General features: G+C 35.0%; 1 protein-coding gene across 9 annotated transcripts in view; it reads left to right on the top strand.

Annotated features, from left to right (window-relative positions):
• LOC126914639 (uncharacterized) overlaps positions 1-6,076 on the top strand; it is a 65,641-nt gene that overhangs the window by 54,539 nt on the left and 5,026 nt on the right. The gene's annotated exons all lie outside the window — the stretch shown is intronic.

Here is a 6,076-nt window from a genome sequence, read left to right as displayed (position 1 = left end):
GTGAGAAGTCGTTGCGTCAACTTTACCGAGAGTTATTTGTTTTGTGGATGGAGCAAAGTCCAGCTCAAATCGGGGGAACAAGGCAATAGTTGGAATGGACGAAGAAAACATGAGTATAATAATAAAGAACGTCTTCTTGCCGGACAAAACGTTTATTCATCCAGGTAATCGTGGACAGCTCGTCTGAAACATTACTCCGTGTGATTAACAAATGGATTAAATCGGGTTTCATAAATATATCAAATCAGTGGAAATGATATAATCGTCTGTTATAAACGTCTAACCGTGAATCAGAAAACAAATTACATCGATCCAGATAGTAGGGCACATAGCCAACGTACCGAAAATTGTTGGCACGAAACTAAAGCTAATATTTCAGGATATGGAACCCGAAACGGACATTGTACGCATCGGTTACGCGGCTGAACTGTTGTTTCGACGACAACACGGCTTCAACGTGTACAAGAATAGTTGCATTTTTTGACACAATGACTGAAATTTTTCCAATTTTTATCAATAGCAATTGAGAATAACGTTTAAGCTTATCTCATATATTTTCTACCGCTTTGCCGTCACTTGTTTCGCAGCTGTTGCCGCTCACCGCTCGCCGCTCTCTGTATAATCACGGCCTTACGCACGAATAACAAGTGCACAGAGTTCGATGACTTCGACATGAAGATTCAAACGTATCCTTCGAACGTTTGCGGATACACTCAAACATATCCCAGTTCTTTCAGTTTTTTCTTCGCATTTTAGATCAGTCTCGTAACTCTCTGTATCCGGTTTTGCCATACATCCGTAAATGGTAAGCCCAAGACCATCTTCGACACCCACACCCAAACTTTTCTCTCTCTCTTTTCTTTTTCTCTTTTTTTTTTCATCCAGAGGGGAAGAAAGAAGAGATCGAACATTTTCGTTAATAAACGATCGTTATTATTTAACGCGTATACAAAGGCTGACGAAACAGGTTGTTCGAACATTTACCATTAGCGAGTAACATCTCAAATGTAAATTGAGAAACGTATGTAGAAAACATTGACGATATTACAAACATATACTTGTCAAAACGAAATAGTTTGCACGTTGAAGGAAAACAATTACGATTTACGAAAGACTTTTAACCTTACGATGGCTTTTTATTATCTAAAAAGGGAGATGAAACAGTTTATGCGAATCGTCATATTCTTCTAGTCGTATATCGCGCAAATAAATAGTATAATTTTATCGTACGATTATGACGATTAGTTTTATAGTGAATTTTTGTAAATATCAAAATTGATGATTCTTTAGACGTGGCCCTTTTGTACTAATACAATTTGAAAATGTTTTATATAACACATAAGAACATGAACAGCGTCTGTAAATGTTGAAACATCTTCGTAACCACTGTATATTCGAACGTATTCGAGATATACCAAGGTATTAAAGTATCGATATCTATGAATAAATCTATCCTATGCGCACAAACAAATTATATTTTTGCTTTATAATCTTCGTATGTTATATTCATGGTTTTCACGGTTTTCTCATAGGCATCGTTACCTTCTTTTCTACATTTGCTTTTAGCACCGTTGCATAGTGAACGCAACGTGCGATAAGATAAGTAGTTTATTGTATGTTACATGAAATTTTCCATCTCAATAATTCAAAAGTGTATAAAGAATCGATTGTTTCGAAAATCCTACGTTATAATTCACGTTTAAAAACTTGTTGCCGCTTCGTCGTATTATTCGTTGGAGAGAATAGCTCACGATTAAACAGTTTATCCAACACTTTCGGTTTGTCGTCTTGCCCGGTTCCTACCACTTTTACATCGCTCTTTGAAAAACTCCCTATTAGTCTTGATATAGCTTTCGTACGAACCATCCGCTCCAGCTACCTTACAGATAGCTCGTTTCAAACGCGTAATCTATGCGCGCTCGATCCGTTCACTTTCGACGTTAAGTCCGTCGACGATAAGAACTTGAAACGTAACGAGTCACTCGAAGCATTCTATTGTACACACGCGGCGTTCGTCGCTAAGCCCGGAGAGAAAGCCCGAGAGCAAGGAAAAGGAGGAAAGATAAGAAGAGAAAGATGGAACGGCAGCGATTACCATAGCAGCATTGCATAGGGGAAAATGACAGCAGAATGAAATTGGCAGGAAGGACCACCGGAACATGCAGCGTGAACAGTGAATATGCGTGGGCAAGCGATGTAAAGGATCCTTTAAATGCCAATGCTCTCGATCAGATTACGTAGAAGAAACGCGAGTTTACCTCTACCTCCTTCTTCACAGCCGCCATGTTTCGCGGCTGTTGCACGCGACTGATGGACCGGTTGCTTGAGTCCTCCTGCTCGCACTCCTCGATATGGCCAGCTATGTATAGCAGGTCATTCTGATCTTTTCTTCGATCTGCCGTCTGTACAGGGTGCGTCAAAATTGTACGCCTTGGTGTGCTGCAGATCGATGTAAAGAGTTGCCGCGAAATTGACCCCGACCTTGAAACTCCGGATCGAAAAGTCAAATTTCTTCTGATTCTATCGTGTTCTACTGGCCTTTGTAAACGTAATTCCGATCGATGCGGTAACTTTGTAATGGAACTTTACTAAACATCGTTTTCTTTTTTTTTTTCTTCTTTTTCTTTTTGCAACAGAAGGATCGAGCTCTGATTCACGATTCCCTTTGAATGCACGCTCCTTGCGATCGATAGAACACGACGCGAGTAAACAAACTTGGCCTTCTGGCCTTGAATTTCAAGGTCAAGTCAATCGCGCTATAATCTTTCCAGGTCGATCTTTGTCAAACCGAACGCGTAGAATCACGCCGTAGCGTGACATCCTGACACTTTCTTTCTCAACGCTCTCTACACGTATATCGCATGTATGTACGTACACTTTTAAAGTTTTAGTTCAAATCGTTGGAATTTCAAATTATTTAAACGCGCGTGTATTTCAGATATTTTCTAAACTTTGTTTCACATTGATTACGGTGTTCTTATTTTATTCCCTTCATTTGTTTTCTTTATTGTAATTTCGAAATTTCGAATATCTGCGAGTTTATGATTTATAGAAAATTTCAACGAACGCAGTATTTAGTTTCGTTGCTTTTTGCTTTTTGCTTTTTGGTAGACTTGGCCTAATTATAAGAGGAAATGGAAACGTCTATTTCTTGACACAACAAAGATGCAGAAAATTTAACGGGTCTTGGTTAAATATTATTTCCTCCCTCTTGGCATGATAAACTATAATATATTTATTAAATTACTTTCTAAAGGAAAATACATTTGCTTCGAGAGTTGCCGTTAAAAGTTATTCTCGCGGATTCGCTTTACATTAACACAGTCTTTGTGAAAGAAAAGTATGATTGGTTAGCGTGTTTCAGTGATTCTCCTTGTTGATCCTGGTATCCCTACTGACGTATTAGATCGTTGCATATAAAATGGCCCATTTAAAATATATCGTTAAATAGCAATAAACATTTAACGCATTATCGAATAGTAGAAAATAAGACTTTTTATTACGCGTGAAAATTTAAGATTTAAAACCAACCAAATACAAGATCGACGCTTTAATTCTCTCTTCGATGCTTTTACATTATTTCGTCACAAAATGAACAATTATGAGACAGGCATGAAAGAAATTCATGGATTAAAATCATTTGAGCAATACTTTAATACGAACTTGCAGGTCGCATCGCTATAGAAGCTATTCATATACATCATGTACATCATATACATCATAAAGTTAGCATCGCGAACGTAATCTCTGATAATTTGAGAAATATATGTTGGAAAATATGAATAGCAAAGATAAATCACCCGACCGATTAAAAGAAGATTATCGACAACAAAAAAAAAAGAAAAATAGAAAAAAGGAAAGAAAGAAAGAAGAAAAAAAAACAAAACATAAAAGAAAGAAACAACAAACGAAAAAACGCCGAGGAATGCGTCCTGTTACACCGCGAGCTGTATATTTGCCAAGTATGCAGTAACATCTGCAGAAAGATTTCGAAGATTTGAGGCACAAAAAAATAATCTGCAGAGTTATTTACATCGACAAATTTGCATGATTAAGCAGCCCAAAAAGATGGGTTCCTTATTGAAACAAAGTAACAATTTCCTCGATCTCTATTGAAGGAAATTTCGATAGGGATTTAATATCAAGAAAATGATCGTTTCATTATTTGATACGCGGTTACCTATTTCAATATTTCAACAGACGAAAGATACCAGATCCTTAAAAATTCGATTAAACCGGCAATCTCTACTTCGATAAATGAAATCGAACCTTTCTCGTTGTTCTATTAATTCGGATATACGAGGTTCCGCTGTACTTTCTACAAGACATTTATGACCGGAAGAAGAAGTAATACATAGATGGAAAAAGATAGGAAAAGATTAGAACTAGAAAAATATCGTTACGAAGGTCCAGTACGTTAGGATATCAATTAACTACATTATATCTTCCGTTACATTGCCGAACCAAACCACTAAATCATTAAGATAAATAAAAAATAAAGAAACGAAGGAACTATTATAGGTATGCATCAAAGGAGAACTAAATTTAGTAAATAACGTAATAGCAGATTAAACGGACAGAATATTGTCGCGCGTGTACTTAGCCCTGAAAAGGTCGCGATCCTTTTCTTAGATAGAAAAATTCTATCCTAGATAGTGGCGTACGTGAAAAACACAGTGATTCCGATTCGTGCTACACGTGTACAGTGCTAATTTTCACATAGAAACTATACGAATTTACGAAAACTGTTAATATTATCAAAATAAGCGAAACACACGATATGATTATTCGGCAAAAGGAAAGATAAATATATTCAAAAAAAAAAAAAAAAAAAAAAAGATTCAACGAAAAAAGTTTATAATAAAATTATTTCGATAATGACTTTTTAATAAACGCTAAAATCTGATTTAAAGTTAATCAGAAACAAGTTTAGGGGGTCAAAAAGGAAAGAAAAAAGAAAGAAAGTTCTTGGTTATTCACACTCTGTCAAATGTAAAAATTGCGTACTTTTGTCGAAACATCGTTAAATACAATAACAACTTCCTAATAGCAAACTTTTCGCAATATTACTCGACTTGATAATCTCGATAATATATTCAAAAGTCATCGCAACTAAATCCTTTTCTGCGAATACGTATCGAAAAATTGATTATGGCAGGAATGTAAAAAGTTTGTAATTCGATAAGATAACGAAGCATTTTATAAAATAATAAAATAAGCGGAATATAAATAGGTGTAAATCCTTCTGGCAATTTAATTTTAATTAAACCCTTTAATTATATATATTATATACATATATTAATTATATATATATATGTATATATTTTTTTTTTATACATTTCAAATATATTTTCGCGTAAGATGGCATACATTCTTTCAGTAGCCATTACAACATTTCTGCGAATATTTCGTTCCATAGCGTAATAATATTAATTTCGTAACGAATACTACAACATAAGATACACAGATGTATAGTCTTTTACGTCTGATTTCGCGTGATTAATGTATAGAAATTGAATGTATCATATCAAATGGCTATTCTTTGCGAGTAAACTCGTTCTAAAATTTACCTTACTTTAATGTCTAGAATAAATAAATCAAGTCAAACGGTTAAATATATATTGATCTTGCGAACGTCGCGATTGATTCGTCAGATACATATTCTATAACGATTCCTTATCTGCTTACTTCCGTTAGGAATATTTTTGAACGTTGCAAGTTCAATTATTTGCAAGTGTAATAAATAATTTTCTGATAAAGCGTTTTCAGTCTCTTCGATGTCGATGTATGTAGGCTTTCGCGTGACCGATTGTGTATATATCGATAAAGATGATTATATATGAATATAGAAATACGAGTGGCAAAACGAATCGAACGTGCAAATATATTTGCAAATATAGTTTCAAAAGTAACAGTTGTATTGTACATATCGACGGACGAAGGAAAATCATTTGAATCGCGACTTTGATTCTACCCAGAAAGGTAAAACCCAGAAATATAACATTAGAACGTAAGCAAAACATATTTGACATGCGAATTTTAAGAATTTTAAAAAATCTTTTTGCTGTAACGGGAC

This window comes from Bombus affinis, chromosome 3 (assembly GCF_024516045.1).
Source record: "Bombus affinis isolate iyBomAffi1 chromosome 3, iyBomAffi1.2, whole genome shotgun sequence".
In the NCBI taxonomy this organism is placed as follows: Eukaryota; Metazoa; Arthropoda; class Insecta; order Hymenoptera; family Apidae; genus Bombus; species Bombus affinis.
Note: the sequence above shows the minus strand (reverse complement) of the source record. Positions and strands in the feature narration are given on the sequence as shown.